Below are 25446 nucleotides of genomic sequence, written 5' to 3'. Positions count from 1 at the left end.
TTAAATTTCTGTTTAGTATGAAATTATCTTCTCTTCTGTCTTTCATTTGAGATCTGGGGTGAGATTTCAAAAAACTCTTGCACTATACTTTTCTGAGGACCGGATTCCAAAAGATCAGATCAGTCCTACAGACTGCATCAAGTAAAGTAAAAGAAACTCATCAAGCAACTGAATGTTTGGGAGATTGGTATAATGGTTAAGATGCTTACCTTATAGACACAATGGGGTAATTGGCTAGGCTTAAAATGGTCTACAAAGGCAGTTAGCCTAGTACTAACTTATGAATACATAAATACGACTCAGTGTAGAATTAGTATATAGGTAAGCACTGTTTCCAAATACTGGAGTAAAAAGCAGAAGTGCCAATAATTAGGTGCAACTACAAAGGTCAAAAGAAAAACACACGTTATGCAAAAAGTAATACTTCAAATGAAACAGCTGTCCACTTTGGAAATGGCATAGTTTTATAATATTACACACAGATATTACAAGTGGTAAACAAATGTATATGTATGTTATAAAATGGAAGTGAATGGATGAAATAAAAGGCACATAATTATTTAGACAATTGTGAATTCGTAGTATACAACTTAAGTACATACCTTTTGCATGTCAGTATGTGGGTATATAGATATGTGCAATGTTGGAATATTCCACTGGGTAGCTGTGGATGTTAAAAATGTCCAAGCTGTTTTTGGTGATTTACCAGGGCAGGCCACATCACCAGCATTACATTAGGCAATTATCTAAAAAATTATATGGGGGGGCATGTAAAAAGAGCATAAGTAATACACCTCCAACATAATGGTGGAGATAGGCCAGTAGAAATTGGGTGAGGACAAAAAGGTGTGCCACACATGGGAGAAGGGGCTCCAACATTCTGGAGCTAGTCCTTACAAATATGGCCACTTCATGCACATTTCCATATGTATTGTCATGTATTATTAAACTGAATTATAATTTAGTGACCTTTTACTTTAAAACTGGTGGTGCTTCTCCTGTAAATATCTCTGGGTTTAGGGACTTCTCAAAAGCAAACCTTCTTTGGTTACTTGACGCAAACCTTCTTCAGTTAATTGATGACTTCAGGAAATTCTTCTGTAATCCTCCTCTGAAGAATCCTATTGCTAAAGCTGCTACCTATGCTTCTGACTTCTACTCCCATTTAAATAGTTGTATTGATAAGACAGCCCTATCAGCAACAAATATTATGAGAAGTTAAAAACAAACCTCTGTGGTGGATTGCCCATATAAATAAATTCTATAACGAGAAAAAGAAATGGCTTAATGCTTGTAAGAAATCTCATTCTACCAACCTTAAGAGCACACTTAAGCAAACTAACAAAGAGCTTAAGAGAACCATTAAGAAGCTGAAAGTTGAATATGTACTTAAAATAGCCACTAAGACTAAATATAACTGCAAATCTTTCTTTAACTATGTTAGGAATTTAAAAACTAACACCCAGCAGTGTTCAGAGCTAGTTCACAATAATACTACACTATCTGACCAAAGGAGATGGCTAATATCCTAGCTAACAACTTTAGTTCATATTTTACTCCACCAACAGTTACAACTATCCTTTAGGTTCCACAGTCCCTTTCACCCCATTTAGTTACTATGGAATAAATTCTGTCACCCCTTTCAAAAACTAAGAATACTTCATTCATGGGCCCTGACAACATACCAGGTTGCCTGATTATTAGTCCTAGATATGGCCTTTCTAAACCCCTATTTAACCTCCTAAATCTAAGCTTCCCAACTGGTCACATTCTTGAAGCCTGGAAAACAGCCATTGTAATGTAATTACAGAAGGGTGGCCCAACCACAGACCCTGGTAACTGTAGACCCATTAGGCTCACTAGCCTCATATGTAAAGTTATGCAACACTTTATCTCAGACTTCATTAATCTGGACATTGAAAATCTCTCAACCTTGGACCCTCATCAATTTAGCTAAAGGAAGGTCCTGCCTCTTTAAGCTACTTCATTTCCTTGAAACAGTGACTGAAGCAGTGTATAATTGTTACGCAGTGCATGCAGAATGTCTAGAATTAACCAAGGACTTTGACACTATTACTTATGCAGGCATTATTGACAGACTTGTAAATCTGAATATAAATCTTTATATTGTGCGATGGATAGCTAACTGGTTATAATAGAACCCCTGTGGTTAGAGTAACAGGTGCCACTTTTGAAGTTACCAGTGGTGCACTACAGGGCTCAGTTTTGGGCTGTCTCCTGTTTGGCATATATTTCTCAGACCCCCATGCCAGCACTTCTGGATATTGCTATTCCATCTTCAGCTAACCCAAAATTACTCTATCATGGCTTAGACCATGTTAACCATTGGTGCGAGGAAAATGGTCTCAGATGAAATATAAAAAATGTTGCATACTTCAGTTTGGTAAACATAACAGTTTCACTTACTGCATAGATGTACCCCTCCAATCAGACTCTGTTCTAAGGGATTTGGGTAATCTTGTTGATAATTCCTTACCATTTGATCATGTCTCCACAGTAGTTTGGAAACCTTTTATTTGGCCCATCTAATTTCCAAAGGTGTCTCTCCTAGATCCAAAGAAATCTTAATTCTCCTTTACTAGTATCTTATCAAACATATTTTGAATATAACATACCTTCTGGCATGCATTTCTCTAAACAGGGCTGGTGTTAGTATTTTGGGGGCCCCCAGCAAATGTCAAGTTGGGTGCCCCTAGGCACTTACTTGTAAGTATCAATCTGTTACTGCCACCCCTTCCTAAGCAACCTTTTAGTTCACACTGCACATTTTTAGCAGTAGTACACACAGACAGACCTATAACTGCAATGCTTTTACATTACAACAGGTCTATACACCACAGTATGTTGGCCTATCTCACAAAGGGACGCTTACAGTTGCTGGCATTTAGTTGCAACATTGATACATTACAGCAACTCTATGTACAGGTCTGGACTTAAGTGAAATGACTCCCTAGGCCTACTGTTTCAACAGCTAAATGTCCTGGCATTATTGGGTGTGTGCACAGATAAAAATCAGTGATATTTTTACACATACATACACACACACACACACACACACACACACACACACACACACACACACACACACACACACACACACACACACACACACACACACACACACACACACACACACACGCGCGCACACACACACACACACACACACACACACACACACACACACACACACACACACACACACACACACACACACATAAGCCATACCAGTATTAGCTTTGTATTTATTTCAGGGAACAGCAATACACTGTGGAACACTTGTACTGCCACACCAGATCAGTGAATGCTGTTTAGCAGTCGTCAGACAGCAGCAGGGATAAGTGGCTTTTATTTACCTCATTGAGGAGTAATGCATATGTGTCACTGTCCCTGATTTCACAGACCTTCCCTGATTTTGCTCATACTTTTGCTTTGTCCTTTATAAAAAGTTTGATTTGCTGGTAAATCATTCAGAATTACAAACAGTCAATAAGTCCAGACATTGGAGTTTTATACTTATTCTCCAAAAATACATGTTGATGCAAAAGGTGTTATTCTATTAACTTTTCATGTAAATTAGAGTAATATTTAAAATGTGTTCCTGATTCTGACCCTTTATTCTTCTATTATTATTGGCACTGCACTGAATTCATAAGCAAAGAAGTTGAGAGTTATAGTATCTGGTGTGCTGCCAGTATTTATAAAACTCCCTGAAAGAGAGAACCATCCTTGAAGATCCAAAGCATAAGTTCTTCTTAAAATCCAAGATAAAAACTGAGATCAGTCACTCTGGGCTGCTGATCTGTCTAGTGCTTACTTTGCTCATGTTCATTATCAGTTTTATCCTAACAGGGTCATATCACAGCCCTGTTCAGGTTAAAGAGCAGAATCAAGACATTAACACATTTTTTATTCCTCATTTTTCCTCCAACCAGCAGCAGCTTTTGTGGAGCCACCACACTGTCAAGGATAATTAAGGCCCCCCCCTGCAGCCATGAGTATTGCGGGGACCTAAACCTGGCTATGTAGTTTTAGTGGAGAAAATATCCAACAGCAGAGTTTAACTAAGGTAGGAGCTCTATGTCAGTGTTAAAATACCTGGCGGAATCGTCATGCCTTATACTTCATAAAACACTGTTACTATAACCAAAAATATCTTTGAATTTTAAGGGAGATATAAATAACAGTTAATACTCACTTGGTTTACTAAGTATCTACCACAAGATGAGTGGTTTCTGGACCAGAAATTGTAGTTTATTGACCGTTTGAGCAGTTTTTCCATCTCTTTCTACTTTCTGGTTTAAAAGCCCGCATTTACGCTTGTTTCCCGCCTTTCCTGTAACTAGTCTAGTCCAGGTACAGATTTGCTGTATCCAGGACTGTTTGTAAGCTTCTGAGCCCCCCCAAGACTTTCTGTGTTGGAGGGAAACCTTCTAACTTATCAATGGGAGTGGTAAGCACTAGGTAGCCTATCTACCACAAGAGGAGTGGTTTCTGGCCCAGAAATTATAGTTTATTGACCATTTGGGCAGTTTTTCCATCTCTTTCAATTTTCTGGTTTAAAAGCCCACATTTATGCTTGTTTCCCACCTTTCCTGCAAGCATTCTAGTCCAGGTACAGATTTGCTGTATCCAGGACTGTTTGTAAGCTTCTGGGCCCCACAAGCCTTTCTGTGTTGGAGGGAAGCCTTCTAGCTTATCAGTGGAAGTGGTAAGCACTAGGTAGCCTATCAACTACAAGAGGAGTGGTTTCTGGCCATGAAATTGTAGCTTTTGGCCAGTTGGGCAGTTTTTTCCATCTCTTTCAACTTTCTGGTTTAAAAGCCCGCATTTGCGCTTTTCCCACCTTTCCTGTAACTAGTCTAGTCCAGATACAGATTTGCTGTATCCAGGACTGTATATAAGCTTCTGAGACTCTCAAGCTTTTCTGTGTTGCAGGGAAGCCTTCTAGCTTATCAGTGGCAGTCGTAAGCACTAGGTAGCCTATCTGCCACAAGAGGAGTGGTTTCTGGCCCAGAAAACATAGTTTATTGACCGTTTGGGCAGTTTTTCCATCTCTTTCAACTTTCTGGTTTAAAAGCCAGCATTTGGGCTTGTTGTCTGCCTTTCTTGTAACTAGTCTAGTCCAGGTACAAATTTGCTGTATTCAAGACTGTTTGTAAGCTTCTGAGCCCCACAAGCCTTTCTGTGTTGGAGGGAAGCCTTCTAATTTATCAGTGGGAGTGGTAAGCACTAGGTTGCCTATCTACCACAAGATGAGTGTTTTCTGCTCATAAAATTGTAGCTTTTGGCTGTTTGGGCAATTTTTTCCATCTCTTTCAACTTTCTAGTTTAAAAGCTCACGTTTGCGCTTTTCCCACCTTTCCTGTAACTAGACCAGTCCAGATAAAGATTTGCTGTATCCAGGACTGTATGTAAGATTCTGAGACCCTCAAGCCTTTCTGTGTTGGAGGGAAGCCTTCTAGCTTATCAGTGGCAGTGGTAAGCACTAGGTAGCATATCTACCACAAGAGGAGTGGTTTGTGGCCCATAAATTGTAGTTTATTGACTGTTTGGGCAGTTTTTCCATCTCTTTCAACTTTCTGGTTTAAAAGCCAGCATTTGAACTTGTTTCCCACCTTTCCTGTAACTAGTCTCATCCAGATACAGATTTGCTGTATCCAGGACTGTTTGTAAGCTTCTGAGCAGTGCCGACATCTGCTATTCAAATTTTCCCTTAGATCTGCTAGTTCTCTCCTCTTCTACACTTTTACTAGCTTATTAGTTTAGCACTTTACCAGACTTCTTGTAGCAATTATTGTAGCACACACAAGTGCTACCAGCACTAAACTTTCTACAGGGAAATAGCTCCAGTACTTATTATTAATGCCCACCCCTCCAGGCATGTCTAAAAGTCAGATCCTTGTACTTTCTCCTATTAGCCTGGTGAACTTGGGCATCCTGAGGCAATGTAGCAACTGCCTCATGTACACTGACAACCATTTCCTCTTACCTCCCAACACTCAGACTTGTGAGAGATGCACTTATATATCCAAGCTGGAAGCCATGCACTCTCCAGCCAAGACTGGAATAGATGGTCAAGAGGAGAAGGTCAGCACTTGCACCACACCATATGGAACACATAGCCCTCCAGAACACACACCAGCACTGCCTTCACATAAAAACACAAACCACACACCCACCTTCGTGGAGGCTCTCAATAAAACTCTACCAAAACAACAGAGACCTCCAAGGCAGAAATGCACTTAACCACCACAACACAGCACTAATCACGAGACACATAACTCTCCTAAACAGTGTGCCACTCAACCAAAGCCCCTAAGGCAAAACAGCATGCCCAACATACTAGTCATAGCTGACTCGATAGTGAGACACACTGATGTCCCACTCATTAGACTGAATAAGGAGAAAGTAAAAGTCAACTGCCTGTCAGGCACCAGGATCAACCACATAATGCATGCACTCAGGTCCCTCAACAACAGATACAAATATGACTCTGTCATTGTACATGTGGGTGTGAATGACCTAAGACATACCTCTCTGGACTACATGAAAAGAGACATGGAGGAGCTCTCGGATTATGTAGCCCAGGCGGCTATGACCCTATCCCTAAGCAGCATCCTACCATCACCCAGAATGAAATCACAGTACAAGCAGAAAATGATTGAGTTCAACAATTAGCTAAGTTTCTGGTGTCGTTCTAAGGGGATCCAGTATCTGTCTGCCTGGGATGACATGATTGACAGACCTCGATGGTTTTCCAGAGAAGGCCTGCATCTGTCACCCCTGGGCTTCCGATACTGGCCAAGGCTCTTGCCACCCCTGTAGTGCATTTTTTAGGCAGTGTTCCAAAGACCAAATTACCACCGTAGCAACTACAAACAAATGCAATATGAAGGTCATGCTGCTCAATGCTAGAAGTCTAAATCTCAAAATACTCACGCTTGAAGCACTCCTTAAAATGGAGAACATTGACATTTGTGCTGTAACATAGACCAGGTTCAAGGCAGCAGAAAATACCCCTGTACTACCAGGCTATAACTCATTTCACACCATTTGGCCACAGAACTTGGACTGAAGCTACAAAGGCAGTGATGTTTCCATATTCATAAAGGATGCGCACACCTCTAGACTGGTAGCCCAACATAATGCATCTGAGATACTTCAGGTGCAGCTAACATTGGGTAAGACACCGATTCAGGTCGTAGCCTGCTATAGGTCCTCAACCATGTCACAAGACTCTCACTCCATGTTCCTAAGCACCCTGGAGAATATTAGGATCCAACCAAACACTCTCATACTGGGCAACTTCAACTACCACTCCATTAACTGGGAAAACTACTCACATACCAACACACTTGCCCAACATTTCTTGAAATTCATTTTCCAATGCCCTGGACCAGCTCATTCTTACCCCCACTAGAGGTAGCAACATCCTTGACCTGGTCATTATTAACATGGGCGACTGTTGCTCTACACAGATAGTCAACTCCTCCCTGGTTAGATCTGACCATAAATTAATCACCTTGAACATCCACATCACTCCCCCCCCCCAACCACCGCAAAGGTAACCACCATGAAAAACTTCTCCAAAGTTAACTTTGGGCTCCTAAAAACAGAGGTGGATAACTTCACGGCACCCATGCAAATGGAGAATAGTTGCATGGCCACTGAGTCATACACCAATGCACTGTATGAACACATATACAAATGCATCGATCTCACCATACCCAATAGAACCAAGATGCTCTCCTCCAAAAAAAGGAAAACAATCTGGTGGCCCCCTGCCATAAACCAACTCTATAACAGAAGGAGGAAATTGATGCAGAGTAAGGTAAAGTCTCAAGACTGGAAACCTCCCTTATCAGCCTCAAGAAAAAGTTGAGATCCCTCATCAAATCCTCTAAAGCTAGCTATGAAGACAGAATTGCAGCAGATAGTAAAGACAACCACAAAGCCTTCTATAGTTTAGTAAAGAATCTCCATGGCAAAACCCAGATTTGGTGTGAGCTACTGCATAATGGTACCTCCTATACAGAGCCAACAGATATTGCCAATATACTGACAGACAGATTCAGTTACAACTTTACTCCTCTCTCCCCTCCTAAAGGACCAATCACAATACTAGTAGATTGCCAGGCACCCAGTATTACTGTTGCACAGGTTAAAACAGCACTGTCCAAGGCCAAGAATACAGCTTCTATGGGACCTGACAATATCCCTGGCTGTGTTTTACATGAACTACAGAGTGAACTGGCACCTCATCTGTGTGCCCTGTTCAATCACAGCCTTATCCCTTCCAAATAGCGCACTGCTACAGTCATCCATCTCCACAAAGGAGGAGTGACTACAGACCCTGGGAACTATCACCCCATTAGCTTCATAGGTTCATAGGTTGGTACTAGGCTATTGGACCTAGGGCCTATACAAGTCTAGCCATAACAATTCCCTGGCTATTTCTTCCCACAATATTTACTTTCCTGGACCCCTGTCTAGCAGGGCGACTGACGTGATCCCCGGGGTAAATTTCCTATCTTCCGTCCAGTCGTCAAGGTTCCTTTTGAAGAGAGCCAAGGAGATGCTCTGCTTGACATGTATGGGCAGTCTATTCCAGAATATGTGGATTATCTGGGTCAGGAACCCCCCCCCCCCAGCATGTTTTGTTTATTGTAATGACAAGGTTTAGGTCCCTGGAGCGTGTGGCTCTGATGGATTGGAATTTCTTTATGTGTAGCATGTCCAACAGCTCTGGGTTTGATATGTAAGCAGAGATTGCCTCTGAGTAGACGATATGCGACAGAGTATAGCTGGAGTTTTTTTAGTCGGTCAGCATAAAGCATCTGCTTTAGGCCTGTGATTCTTTTAGTGAGGTGCTTCTGTGGCCTTTCCAGTTGTTGCAGATGTCTTGTAAGGTACATACCAAATGGGGCGTTGTACTCTATGATGGGTCTAATGAGGGATGAGTACAGTGGGACAATGACCTCCTTTTTTCTGGATGAAAAGCCCTTAGTGATGAGGTGTGCCACATAGAAGGATTTCCTGACTGTTGTGGCAATATGGTTATCGAAGGTGAGACCACTGTCCACCTGTGTTTCTAAGTCTCTTATCACACTTTCTATGTTTAGTGTACTGCCACCTATGTGGTAATTCATGGGTACATGTTTTTTCCAAAAGGGGATAACTATACATTTCTTGGCACTGAGCTGGAGCCCATGGTTCTGGCATCAACCATCTGTTTCTTTAAGGCCCTTTTGTAGAATATCCACATCATTTGGGGTTTCAGTAATAGCCTCCAGTTTGCAGTCATCTGCAAACTTTGTTAGCCAGAGTCCCTTGATGTTGGCCTGTACATCAGAGAAGTAGATGCCAAACAAGAGCAATCCCAGGACTGAACCCTGAGGTACTCCACTTGTCACTTGTCTGGAGCTGGATTTGGAGTCGGCTACTTTTACAGTGTGGGTTCAGTCAGTAAGTCAGTTGGCAACCCATTGAGTGACATAGGGATTTATGCCCAGCTTAGTAAGTTTATCTATGATTCCAGAGTGGGGGATGGTATCAAGGCCTTGGTGAGGTCCAGATAGGCTGTGTTGTCTACGGCTCTGGAGACTGATTTGAAAAAGTCAATCAGGTTCAGGAGACACGATCGGCCCTTCACGAACCCAGACTGGGGGGGGGGGGGGGTCCAGTGTTTGAAGGTTGATAATGTCTTAGTTTATAAGTTCCATGATAATACGTTCCATGGCCTTGCAGATTAGGCTAGTCAGACTGATGGGATGGTTGTTCCCAGGATACAAGGTAGATACCCCCCTGTGGAGTGGGATAACTGTAGCTGTGCACCACTGAGTGGGCATGAAGCCTGAGGTGAGGCTATGATTAAACATAGGTGAGGTGCCAGTTAATTTTGTAGTTCATGTAGTACACAGCCCGGGATGTTGTCTGGTCCCATGGATGCTGTATTCTTAGCTTTGGAGAGTGCAGTTTTTACCTGTGTGGCTATGATTACCAGAATTTGGCAATCTTTCTGTACTGAAATGGTCCCTTTAGGGGGTGAGAGGGAGGTGAAGTTGCCACTGAATCGATCTGCCAGGATATTGGCAATGTCCTTGGGATCAGTATATTTATTGCCATTGTGTTGTAGCTCAGAGCAGATCTGAGCATTGCCATTTAGATTCTTGACATAGCTATAGAATGCCTTGTGGTTGTCTTTGGAATCTTTGACAATTTTATTTTCATTTTTTATCCTGATAAGTCTGATATGCAAAGCTATGGAATGCATCATCATGGACCTAATAAACAAGGATCTATGGAATCTCCAAATTCTGGATCTTACACAGTTTGGTTTTGTGAAGGGTTCATCATGCCTGCTCAACTCAGTTGACTTCTTTGAGTCAGTCATCAGAGCTGTGGATGAAGGCAAGGTGGTTCATACAGCCTACCTTGATCTGGCCTAGGCCTTTAATACCATTTCCCACTCAGGAATCATAGAAAAACTCACTAAGCTAGGCATCAACCTAGGTGGGTTGCAAACTGGCTCACAGATAGAACCCACAGTGTGAAAGTAGCTGACTCCAAGTCAGACTGCAGACCAGTCACTAGTGGAGTCCCACAAGGTTCAGTCCTGGGTCCTCTCCTGTTTGGTTTCTACTTCTCTGAAGTCCAGGCCAACACGAAGGGACTCTGGCTGATAAAGTTCACAGATGATTGCAAGTTGGGAGCTATTATTAACTCCCCAAGTGATGTTGACATCCTACAGAACAACCTCACTGAAACCAACGACTGGTGTCAGAACCATGGCCTTAAGCTCAATGCCAAAAAATGTGTCATCATCCCCTTTGGGAAAAACCCAGTTCCCTTGAATTACCACATCAATGGTAGTCCACCGAACACAGAATATATTATAAAAGATCTGGGAATACAGGTTGATAGCAACCTTTCTTTTGACCATCACATTGCCACTGTGGTCAGAAAGTCCTTCTATGTGTCACATCTCATTACTAAGGGTTTTGCATGCAGGAAGAAAGAAGTCATTGTCTCCCTCTACTCTTCCCTCATTAGGCTAATCATCGAGTGCAATGCTTCATTTGGCATGTGCCTCACTAGACACCTGCAACAACTGGAGAGGCCACAAAAGTACCTCACAAAGAGGATCCTAGGCCTTAAACACTTGTCCTATATGGACAAACTCAAAAAACTCCAGCTATTCTCTGTCTCATATCGCCTACTTAGAGGTGATCTCTGCTTGAGTTACAAAGCAATGTCTGACCGAACTCTGTTAGAAATGCTACATCTAAAGAAATCCCAATCCCTCCACAACTGATGCTCCAGAGACCTCAACCTGATTACCACAATCAACAAAACATGCTGGAGGGACAGGTTCATAACCCAGAGATTGTCCATGCTCTGGAATAGACTTCACATACATGTCAAGCAGAGCACCTCACTGACCCTCTTCAAGAGAAATCTTGATGAGTGGATGGGAAATAGAAAATTCATCCCGGCGATAACTCCAGTGGCTCTACTCGACAGAGACACTGGGAACTAAGGTCGGGTGGCACAATGCTAGGGTAATCCTATGGGCTAGGCTTGTAAAGGCTCCAGGACCATTAGCCTAGTACACACCTATGAACCTACGGACCTATGAACTAGACTGTTGTGCTAACTTATGTTGGTTTGACAGACATATTACAAAATCTCAGAATAAGATAACTTGCTGTGGTTGGGGCCCCTGCAGAACAGGGGCCCTTTAGCGACCATAGTGTTCACTGGTGCCTAAAGCCAGCTGTGCATATCATGCAACTTGAGAGACCTCAGAGATTCATAACTAAAAGTCCATGAGGCTGTTTTGCCATAGTAATGACAGCGTCTTGAAATTTTCTGAGCAGATACAGATGCTTCTTACCCCAAAGAGCTGAGCTGAAGAAGTTGAAGCATGTACTTACTATTCAGAAAACTATGATGGATCATAAATTTGTGAGTGCTGTAACAATTGGGCAGAAAAGATACGAGAGAAGATGGGAATCCCTTTTTGACAAGTATGTCTCTGGGCAGTAGGAAAAAAGAAGATTTGAATAAGATTTTTAGCATGCAAAATTCAGCTACTCTGGCACCTATTACAAGTGCATCTTGAATGGAGAAGAGATGACAAATTTGAAGTTCAATGCTTCGCGTTCTGCTAGTGACTAAGCTGCCTTATGGCCCACATCATGAATGGAAAAATAGCCTGAAGAGTCGGCAAAGACCAAGGTGTGGAGCAGACTTGTTAACTAGATTGGAGAATTTGTGAAAAAGGAGATGAGTAATAAGATAAAGGGCAGTGAAGCTGAATTATGAATTCACATATTCAGGAGCAACCTTGGGAAAATACAGCAAGAGCTCAAGAATCAATAGTAGACACTTGGAAGAGAAAAACGTCAAGAGGAGGTGACGGTTAGAAAAATTCAGAAGAATTTATCTTCATGTAGCTTATCAGTGGTATGATGACCTCTTTGGACCTAGATACCATGCTGTTGCTTATAAGTTAAGTAACAGAGAAGGCAGGAAGATGAGTGGGTCATGACAGAAAAGAACATGCTAAGAGCAGGTGGCAGAAAGGTATTACTTTTGATAATGAAGAAATAAAATCGGATTGGCAAATTTATTGGCATTCAAGACACATGGACAATACCTGTTGAAGAGATGACATGCTGACCAGCTTTATATAACCAGATGGATCAGGCAGTGATCCGTGACATAAATGACATATAGTGATGCAGTCATAAATTACAGCAGCTGAGAGATCGGTTACCCACACAGATCTTGGTGAATTATGCACCAGTTAGTAATAGGGGCAAGGATATTCTGTTGTTTCTTCTACCTTCATGAAATTGGCAAGAGAGTTCCAAATATAACCAGCCCTTATTATATCCTGTGAGGTGCGACTCGAGATTTGCTAGCTGGTTTCAGAAGTGAAATAGGAATCTCGGTCGGAAAAAAAACCTTAAAGCAAACCTATGTACATAAGGAAATGCTGCATATATTTTTCAACATTATTGGTAAACACTTTTCACTTTGGTATCTTTGTGACATTGTTTATAGGGAAAGCGTCTCCATTTAGGCCAATTTATGGGAATGTTATGGCATGTCCGGGACTGTGTGTATCTTGTTAAAGTACTTTTCGGATGCGCATTGGCCGTTGGTAGCATTCTTAAACTATTTTGTGGACGTCATTGACTTTTTTGAGTTTGGCGAGGCCTGCCATTTGCAACAACTATGGAGTAGTTTCATTACTGACAACACTTTCAATAGAAAACATCATCAAGTGCTTATGTATGTGGATTTAATGAATGCCTTTGGATTTTTGGAACTGTGAATACCATCATAGGGTCCGCCATTTCTAACAACTATGAGGCTGGGAAACAGCAACCATTACTAAACGCCTATACATGTATGATTGTTTCAAGTTTTTGGAACTGTAAACATCATCGCCTAGTGGTGACTGTTTAAATGGGACAAGGGCTTTTTGCTTTGCCCATATTTTTTTGAACTATTTGAAAAGTAGGAAGTATTCAGTCACCCGAGTTTGACGGACACTGTCATATTCTATTCTTTGAGACTATCATAGTTATTGTATGTGGTACCATTGCCTTATGTAAACAAGTGACAGTAATTCTTTAATGTAAATTAACATACAGTATAGAGTGATATGGTGTGGTATTTAGAATCTGTATGGCTTTCTGTTGGTCACTGTAAGATATTTTTATATATTTGTCTAGGGGATTATATTACTCATTAGTAAAGGTGGGGAATTATTTACCACAATTGTACATGATTTAGCCTAATCTGGATTGTATCTATAAATACTATTTTTGTCTGTTCTCATTATTTGATCACCCAGCAAGTTTCAGCTTGTATGGTGGGAACAAGGTTTTATTTCATCCTTTTATTGTGGGTGTATTGACATAATATATCTCACATACGGCAGTGGTTGTGGACTATTGTTGTCATAACTTGTCAGTTACTTTCATCTTGCCATTGGTTACGATAGGTATTATACTAGTGTGGTTAGCTCTGTATCTAGGAATGTGTGTCCCTTCTTGATGGTTATATTGTTATTTTTTGAAGAATCGTACCCTAGGTGTGCTGCACTTCTTATATGCTGTACAAAAGCAACAAACAGGATTCGTGCCTGCACAAGTAAGAAATAAACCGAAGGGCAACAACATCTGTTTTATATGTTGTATAAGTTAGTTATTTAACTGTATCTGAATAAAATATCAATAGTATAAGAAACCCTACTACTGTATGCATTTACTATCTTATCTATTTTGACATTGAAATATTTATTTTAATTGTATTCTGCCTGACGTTGTTATTGTATAACTTAAAAGATTTTGTTTATACTGCAAGTAATTAAAATTAAATCACACTCTCACTCCATCAAACCCAAAACACCCTGTATTCTAACCACAAAACTTTATATAACTCCTCTCCTTCTGCAACCATCCACAGCCCTCTAACACAGAGAACTCAATTACCATGTTACCAACACCCTCTCTCCCACAACCATGTCATCCCATTACTCTTGCCTTCTCTATCCATCTGTCTTTACTTTATCTCCATCATTATCACTTATCACCACCCACTTAACACCATGTACTGTATCAAATCACCCACCCTACCATACACCACAAACAATCCCTCCATACCTGCAAACACACAACTAATTATCTATTACCCTTTAATCTTACAACTCACCTCTCCTATCCATTATACCTCACAATCTAAAAAACACCTTAGCCTCAAATACCACTTCCTAACTATATTCTATCTTAAAACCATTGCCAGAATTGCAGCTCAACTACTACTAGGAGGTGATATTCAACCCAACCCTGGCCCAACAAACAACACCCATACCACACCTGACCCCAATCTCCCATTTAAACACAAATCCACTGATTTACTCATACTAAACCTAAACATTTGCAGTATCATAAATAAAATAGAACAGTTACATGGAACCATCTCTGTATATAACCCAAAAATTATAGTGATTACAGAAACATGGCTTAAACCCCACATTAAAGATAACTTCATAACTCCACCTGGTTTCAATATATTAAGAGTAGACAGACCTCACAGAAAAGGTGGTGGCATTGCCCTTCTTTACAAATCCAATTTAAAAGTTCAGCTACTTCAAAAAGAAACCCCAGATTTCAACACTGCCGAGACCCTATTCACCAAAATCCTATTAAATCACTACAAACAACTAAACCTACTTAGCATTTATGTACCACCAGGAGGAAACATTAAGACACTAGAATCTATACTCCACTGGGCTTCCCATTCCCTGTCCCAAGAAACTGTACTCCTAGGTGATGTCAACATAGACTGGAACACCATACACTCACCCATAACCACTAACCACATAAACCTATATAATTTCGTACAACTCATGCACTCACCCACAAGAACTGACAAAACCACCAAACATGAATCCACCTTAGACTGGATCCTGACTAACCAGCCCAATACTGACCACCTATCCAGGATACTACCTGATTCCCTCAGTGACCATAACCCAACCTTTCTCCTTCGGCACAAACTTAAATCTACCAACACCACTGCTCTCTTACAAATCCGCTCCCACTAAAACTTCTCCCCAGTACAATTCTCAGAAGCCCTAAAATCCTGTGACTGGGCTCCTATAAAAACCCTTCCCCTGGATATTGCAGTAGAATACTTTAATGCCAAATTCCTAGGGATTTTAAACCAACTAGCCCCACTGAAAACAACAAGAATGCGAAGTAACCCTACTCCCTGGTTAAACAAAGCCACAAAAATCTTACTCAAGACTAGAGACAAAGCATGGTTAACTTGGCAAAATTACAAAACTCTTGAAACTAGACAAAGCTTTGCTGAGCTCAGAAATAAAGCAAAAAAACAGGTCAGGTTGGACAAGATAAACCACTATATTTCCCTACAAAGGAAACATAACAACAACGCACAGAAATTCTGGGCTGCAGTGAATAACATCCTCCAGCCTGGAAAAGTCACCACACCACCCCCAGATATAAAGTATTGATTCACATATAGCTTCTAGTTTCAATAACTACTTTACCTCTTCAATACTGAACCTGGTATGTGCAATATCACTCACAACCCAACCTCAACCCTTAAACTACCAGATTAACTCCACACCTTCACACTCACCCCAGTACTAACATCTACCATTCAAAATTTCTTAGCTAAACTCAAACCAACCACCCTAGCTGCCGACAGTCTTCCAGCTACATATCTACAAATTGCATCCAAGGCCATCACCTACCCCATTTCCCTACTTATTAACAGATCTATTGCACTGCATACTATTCTTTCATTATGGAAAACCTCATATATCATCCCCCTCCACAAGGGAGGTCCATCTACTAATGTCTCCAACTATCGTCCCATTGCAATCCTGTCACCTCTCTCAAAAATTCTAGAAAAATGTATCCACCACCAACTCCTTACCCTACTGCTAACCAACAACCTTCTAACTAAACCCAATATGGACTCAGACCTTCCCATAGCACCAACACTGCCCTAATTAACTTTTCCAATACCATAAACTCACACAGGAACCAAGGAAAGCTGGTCTCTGATGCCTTCTTAGACCAAGGCATTTGATACAGTTTTCCATAACAAACTCCTCACCTGTCTAGCAGAACTCAACCTTGATGACCCCACTCTACAATGGTTTAACAGTTACCTAAACAACTGGTCACAATCTGTCAAATGGGTCAACTCCCTATCCTCCCCACTCCCTGACACATGTGGTGTCCGACAAGGTTCAATCCTTGGCCCCCTTCTCTTCAACATATTTACAAATAATCTCCACCTAGCTACCACTAAAGCCAACATTGTCCAGTATGCGGATGACACTACCCTAATCTGCTCAGCAACAAATATCCAATTACTTCAAAGTAAAGCCCAAGAATCCTTCACTGAGGTAGAGAACTGGCTAAACAACTACCAACTAACACTAACTCCCCCCAAAAAACACAGCTAATACTATTCCACCCAACCAAACACTGCAATGCCACCTTTACCATCATGTCTACCAATGGCACCCTCATTACTCCAGTAACTGAGGTTAATCTCTTAGGCATCACTATTGATCATCAACTTAAATACAACAAGCACATATCCCAAACTATCTCTAAAGTCCATAAAAAACTAGGTTGCCTATATTGTTGCAAACTATTCCTAACCCCTGAGACTAGAACAACAATAGCCAGAACTCATCTCTTATCAACACTACTTTACGTCTCTCCAGTTCTCACCAATATTAACAAAACCAACCTGAACAAACTCTCTACATGCTACAATATAATAGTCAGGTTTGCTGCCAATAATAGATCACATTCCCACCATTGCCTATCCCTAACTAAACTGCACTGGTTAGAATTTCCAAACCTCCTACGCTACCACCAACTGATCATAGCCCATCGAATTCTCTTCCATCCAGAGAAGTGCCCTGTCCTTGCCAACATGCTAAACTTTCACAACCCTAAAAGGGAGCTATGTTCATGTATCAAAAACCTGATTGAAGTTAATCCATGCAATAACAGTTCTGGAGAGGCCTTATTCTCCCATGATGTTGCCAAAGCATGGAACACCCTCCCGCCTGAACTCAGGCTACAAAGTCACACAGGCACCTTCAAAGGCCTTCTTAAATTACAACTCAATACTAACCCTCTCTGCAACTGCAAATACCCCCTTGAAGACCCACTTTTCCATATGTAAGTGACCCGTTGAAGCCTTTAATGCATACACTATACTCTCACCTGAAATGTACTTTTTGTATATATTGTAAATAATGGTACTACTCCTGAGTATCTTATTGTTCTACATAATTGTTTTTTGTACTTCATTGTTTCTCTTATCTTGTATGCCAATTTTATTGTTATCTAAAGCATGTATGTAAACTGTTATTTCTTTGGAGCTTTTCTCCCCAGGACGCCACTGAAAAAGGACACATTATGTCCAGTTGGACTTATCCTGGTAAAATAAATGTTAAATAAATAAATAAATAATTGGCCTTACAAATCTTAGTTATCACGAGAGACTAGCAGCCTTTATTCTTCATTAGCATTTAGTAGCGTAGTGGTATACTCCTCCATGGAGACCTATGCCTAGCCTTTCGTGCCATTAAATATCCAGCCCTATTTGATTTCCTATTCCTTTGCAGAACAAATAGTGTATTAAATACTCACTTAAAGGGAAAAACCTTTGTAGTAGATAAATAAGACACATTGGTGTGATAGTTTCATATCTTATCATATTCCTCACCTCTGGAACAAACTTCAACTACATGTCAAGCAGAGTAGCACCCTTGCTGCCTTCAAGGTAAACTTAGATAATTAGATACAAAGCCTCAAATTCTCTCCTGGTCTGTCTTGTCTTGCCTTTCTTGAGGCTAGAGGGATATTTTGAATAGTTTCTTTGGCTAGACTTGAAATGGTCTACAGACCAATTGCCTAGTACTTACTTATGAATCTATCTACCTATGAAAGGAATGTTGGGGGAGGGTCAGAAGTGATTGGGCAATTTTTTTTGGGACGAGTGAAAATACACCTCTTTATTAGGAAGAGGAGAAAAGGTTTGGCAATGGTTGGGAAGAAGCACATAACATAAAGGATATCACAAAACACAAGTACGTGATGGTACAATACTAAGGGAAAGGATGCATCACACAGACAGTAAACACACAGACAGCACCAGAGGGGACCTGGGAAGTTAACAAAACATGGGAGGGAGTGCAACCTTTACATGGCTCACCATGCTAAGAGAGGTGAAACAATGTGCCAATGTATACACCATTGCTGTGGTGTTATCAGATTTATGTTAATACCTTAATGGGGGGTCAGGAATGTCTGAGGGCATGTTATGTGGAGCAATACTTATACAAAAAAAGATACCACAGCACAGGTACACATATGTGTAACTGTACACATGCCCTAGGCATGCAGTTCTGAATATGTATGAAAATGGCATATGCCGCAGGTAAGAGAAGTCCAAAAAATGTGGGATCATAGGAACCGAAGTCAGGATAGAACCACCATCCCTACAAGTGGGAAGCAAACATATTTCCACTAAACCACATTGCAACACTGAAAATTACTGACATACATGTTAGTGTTCTGTCAAGGTAGCAGTAAAATTCTCATGTTGCATCAGGGCATCACAACTGCATAAACACAGGATACTGCTACTAAATGCTAATGAAGTAATAGAACACCAGGTGCCATCTCTGGACAATATTTAAGCCTGCTGCATATACAACACACTTGTACATATTTACCATCCCTGATATGCTACAACCTCTTGCACCAGTGCAGCCTGCATAATGTTTCTTTTATGTTCTGTGTAATATGCATATGGTGATATGGGATGACTGAGGTCACAGCATGGTAGCTGTATAGTAGTAACAAGATCTTTCACATATGTCACTGCAAAATGCAAAGACAGGACTATGCACATGCAATCCAAATAAGGTGTTTTGTATTGCAGGTGCATGTTATACACCTAGGTAATGTACACCTATGTCACTGTACTGCATGTGTGATCCAAGCAAATATCAGATACCTATGTAAACATATGCTGGTGATACATCAAAGTATCTCTGCAGGCTTGCTATGCAACTGTTACCAGTATGCGCAGTCACACTTCAAACATGAATGTACACTTGCCACATCTACTCGTACCATATGCAAGCAATGATGTGGATGTAGGAATGTGACTCTCATGTACAGAACATCTCTTATGTATTTGATGTTCTGTACATGATAGTCACATGTACAGAACATCTAATGACTACTGTGCATTAGATGTTCTGTACATGTAACTATCATATACAGAACATCTAATGCACAATAACCATAGTGGAGCATGTGTACAGGGTATAGGGAGTGTAATGTGATGTCTGAAGATGAGTACCACACCTTCATTTGGCAATTTGTAACACATCACCTAGGACAAAGCATTGATTACAATTAGCTATGCATTGGCACATATGCTGCAGTATATGGTCACTGTAAGTCAAATGGACATATAACAATACGCAAGGCACATCTGTGTTCAAATGTGAAAAACAACATAGTACAGTACACCAGTAGCACATTTGTCATAAACATCGGTGTATCATCACTTCATAAAACATATTTTATATAGCCATATGTACAGTCTAATAAACCCACAGCAACAGACACTGTGGCTGAAAAATTGTGGCACAACAATCCCGCACATGTGTGAAAAGGGAATCATAGAAATGCACAGCATAATGGTAATGGACAGACATGTACAAAATACACTGCAATACATGACCTTAAGAATATTGGCTAAGAATGCATGATACATGTGAATGTGTCATCCAGTGATGTGCCACCAAATTTTGATGAGAAAGTATGTCAACATATGACAGTGGCACACAAACAAAAGGTGCAGTGTTACTCATGCATAATGTACACTATTTAATGATGTGTGAAACCCACTCAGAATACATAAACATGATGTGTGCAACCATGAAAAGAAATTGTACTACTACAATATACAAGTTATCAATAGAACCACAAAGATACAGTGTCATGTGAAGACAACAGGCACTATAAAGTGGGATAGTGGAACATGAAATAATGCCTTTAATCATGGAAAATGCAATCTTTGGGGAAGGACAACTCAGTGGTGTAATAAAATCCACAGAGGCATATATGCAAACACAAGCATGCAGGACAGCTTCACATAAAAGATGAATGTGTCACTGATGCATATATTAGTCTGCTACCACAGCAATACCATTTGTCCCTGGAGTGCAAGTGATCTAATAAGGATACTCACTGCAGAAAAGAGAAGGAAAACCTCAGTGTGAACCATTATCAGCATCACAAGTGCATATGGTTAGACTACAGTATGAAATGAAATGACAATATGGCTGCACAAAACACCATAAGTAGTGTGAAGCAAGGCAGACCCATGCCATGTCTTAACAACATTACCACTCTACAGGTATACATTCACTGTTAATATGACAGAAATACCAACACAAACAGGAATCTATGGAGAAATCATGTTAATTTTGTCAACTATGACCCTAATGCTTCTCAGAACAAATACAGCTGAGGAAGGCACACATACATGGTAAGACTGTACTTCTGTAGAACGCTCTGCTGCAGTACTGCATAAATATAGTATACCTTAATGCAATATATGTGTCCATGATAGGTAATGTCAAATGAGATGTCTGCAAATGGCAATGTATTTCCCTGCAGAAAACTGTAGGTATTGTTTTTGAGTGACACTGCTAAATGTCCCGTTCAGGACAGGAGGTTGTCATTTCATGGTCACTGAGAAGCATTCATCGTGTAAAGCAAATGATGACATGGCAAAGGATATCATAGCAGAAAGGCCTGTGGCACACTACTGAGGAAATTACAGGGAGACCATCATTATAACAGGGAGTAATATTCCCAAATTTGTCCCATGACAATAAGAATTATAATCTATGGGGTGATCCCATGCAAACTACATTACACATGGAAGGAACACAAAGACCATACTTACTCTCCTGATGGGCCTCATTCATGGGGCCTAAGCTCATGGATGAGCTCTGTAGTGATTTCTCAGAAGGACTCACATATGGAACTTGTTATGTTTCTGAAGTGTACTATCATCATCTCCATCTGCATCCTGAACACATCAATTATGACCATATGCAACTGGTCTCTCATGTTAGCTGGTGGTAATGGGACAGTGTGTTGCTGACCTACAGGAATAACAGCACAGGATTTTCTGGGCTCCTCTGTTGAGCTGTTCCCTCCTCCTCAGATTCATCAGGCAGGTGTCTGTCCCACGCTCTTCATTGTCGTCTGTGAATTAGTGAACAATTACATATTGTGGCCTCGGTAAGATGCAATGAGTAAAACTAGTGGACAAGTCAGCATCACATTCCATGCAATTACCATACCAATATGCAGTACAACAAAGTAATGCAAGTGTACCTTCCATGCTGTTAACCAAAAGTGCACATCACATTACTCAGAAAATTCATACGGAAACATCTGGAAAGCTCAACACAGAATAAAAAGAGTGATGCTCATACTGAGATAAAACAGCTATGTAACAATAATGAACACTTATGAAATTCAGTACAGTCATGGGTACGGTACCACTGCATTGCATGAAGGATATGAAGTATGAGCCTCAACATATTACTAACATATCATGACTAAACTTTGAAGTAATGTCTCACAAACAAAATACCATTAATCATGTACAAGAAATATGTTGAAGAGCTATGGACAATCAGGATAATAGATAATAGAGGAGAGCTGAGAGGTAGGCAACAAATCCACCAAATACATATTCATTCCACACAATGTGCAAAACTCTGACTGCAGGACATATTTGCAAAAAATAAATGAAGGCTCATGTCAAATATTCAAATGTATTTATTATATACACTTTGTCAAGCCATCAGGGATCTATGCAGTAACAGGTAAGGTAATGAATTAGGCCATGCTACTTATATTACAGTAGCAACAGCACAGGTTTTGTTATACACAATAAAAGTAAAATATTAGAACACACGTGGTGGACAAATCCATACTGAATAGCAATATGCACATGTTACATAGTCAGGGGCACACCAGTATGCCTTGTAACTATTAGAGTACCATCATGGTATGACATGGTTTATCAAACACTATCAAGTGTAAATGCTAGTTAAAAACCTGGCACCCCTCATTACACAAGTGATATGAAGCACACTCATGTGTGGAGCACTTCTACATACCCGTCAGAACAGTTAACCTCAGCAGACTTGTGACAAAGTGCACCAGCAGTGTTATGTTCATGTCACAGTGTTAATAAATATATCTGCTGTTGAAAGGTCCAAAGGTCATGCAAAAAACGCAATGTAAATAAACATTCTTTACAGATACACACTTACTGCACATAAGCTAGGACAACACACCTATATCCAATCAACTGTAGTGCCTTGCTCTGAGTGTACTACCCACAACACATCAAAAAAAATAAAAAACAGGTAAGGCTACATAGGAATCAGTGTGGCTTCCTGGCAAATAGATGATTAAACTGTATACTGTGACAGCAGGAGCGGCCTTAACTCAACTGGTGCCCTAGGCAAAAGGGCTCCACGGCACCTCCCACCACACCACCCAGAGCCCACATCCTAGTCTATCTACACTAAATAAATACTAGAAAAGTACACCTACTACAGCGGTGCCCTAGACGGCTGCCTAGTTGGCCTATGCCTAAGGCCAGCTAAGTGTGACACAGCAGTATAAACTATATCCTATCAGGCAAAGTAAAAAATGACACAGCACCCTTTGCCATGCCAGGAAAGGTACACTGCCTGTGTAGCAGTTGCATGCACATATGCTGTACAGATGGTGATGCCGTAGCCCGACACAGTGCCAACTATATAAAACTATTAACCTGCACTTAATATCAAGCATCATACATGAATCAATCAAATGTGCCAATATGCAATACGCACAAGCTTAAAATTTTATATGCATCACTAAGTGTGATGTCATCATCATTTAGGTTGTGTGTACAAAAAGTACATGTACATACTTATTTGTTGCTGACCAGGCTAGTTCTACTAAGCTAGTGGCGTCTTTTTCAGGGGAGAGCCAAGGTGGTATTTCTACTATTTGCGGAAATTTTACCAGGCTGCCAGGGAACTTGCCCTACTTTGTTTGATAGATACCTGGGGATCTTTTATAGAGACCTGAGTGACCAGCACCTCAATCAGGTAAGACTTCAATTTAATGTCTCATTCAAAGGATGACACACTTAGGACCCCCTCTGCTGCACTACAGTGTTAGCAATTTGATCACTTGGACTGGGAATAGAACCCACATCCTTCTGGTCTTCCAGCACCTGCTGCACCACTGCACTACTATGTGCGCAACCCTTGTGCAACAACAGAAGGTCAGTGACATATGAGGAATTTATTTATTTTTTTACCTTTGATTACCAGGAAATGCAGACTGGGTAGGTGCCCATTTTCAGGAGAGGGCTGTGGAGAAAACTTCCAAAGTATTACAAAAACATTTTAAGATCAGTAATTTTACAATCTACAAAAATAATACAAAAACATCTACAGTTTAAATAATTATTCCAAATTAGACAAAATGTGAAAATATTGGTTAAAAATAAATGCAACTTATATGACAATGATTTAATATTTAGAGAAAAGTTAGCCACTTTATAGAGAAATAAATTAAAAGGATGTTAGTGCAACATAAGCAGGAATTGGAATATGAACTGAAAGAAAAATGGTTTTGGCATATTTAAAAACAGAGTCAGTAAAAACAGATTGAATTAAGGAAGTGAGTAAAGAAGGGAGAATAAAGAGGTGTAAGGTATGAATATTAAGTTATTCACATTAGGGGTATAGTTTATCCTAGGGATGAACAAGAACAGACACACATTTTGACTAGGAATTATTTCAGAATAGTTTTAAAGGACTGGAGGGAGTGTATTGACCAGATGGATACAGGTAAGGAGTTCTAGGCCTTAGCAACATGGTATGAGTACAAACCAGGCCCAGTAGATTTCATAAGTTTAGGACGGAGAGGAATTGTTGGTTATTGGATCTTAATGACGATGGAAACATAGGTGTGTAAAATGCTATTACTGGTGGACTACCTGATGGATGCTGGATAATTTTATATGGGGTAAGAAGCGAAATATATGTTAGTTGATGAGGTAGTTCTAACCAGTTTAGGCTTTTAGTGCAATATGGTAGTACATTCTGAAAGGAGCATTTGCTGAAATTTAGCCACTTTATTATATCATTGTTCAAGTTCTGCTTTTTGTGATGTCTGCAGGTTAGTAAGGATTGAAGCACCATAAAGTAGTGAGGGTAATATTTAGCTATTGGCAAGTGTGATTTTACTTACATTGTAAAATTAAATAAGTAATTGTCATTATGGTTGACAACACTTCTCAGAAAATGTCGAAGGTAATCACCATAACCAGTAGTGTTGCACAATGTGAGGATATACATATTCATTAGCATCTACAGTGGGATAATGCTGTTAAGAATGAGATACTATTTTTCATTTGCTTTCAACATAGTAGACATTGTTTTCCTAAAGAAATTAATGCTATGTCATGTCAAGTTTTACTACTATGGATGTGCAGTAATCATGGGGTTATACAGGTTAATTTGTTGCTAGATAATTCCACCAAACTGAAATTTAGAGCACTACACAGAAGATTAATTACAGATTATATGGAAGCAAAACAGTCACTAATTATGTGTTCAGTGGAAAAACTGCAGAAGGAATGTGGAAATGTGTTTTGAAAGAGAAATTGTTTCAGTGCAAAAAATCAAAAAAAGTTTAAATCATGATCTAGGCATACAACGTCAGGGAGATA

Source organism: Protopterus annectens, chromosome 2.part2 (genome assembly GCF_019279795.1).
Source record: "Protopterus annectens isolate FY-2018-M chromosome 2.part2, PAN1.0, whole genome shotgun sequence".
NCBI classification, from domain to species: Eukaryota; Metazoa; Chordata; order Ceratodontiformes; family Protopteridae; genus Protopterus; species Protopterus annectens.
Note: the sequence above shows the minus strand (reverse complement) of the source record.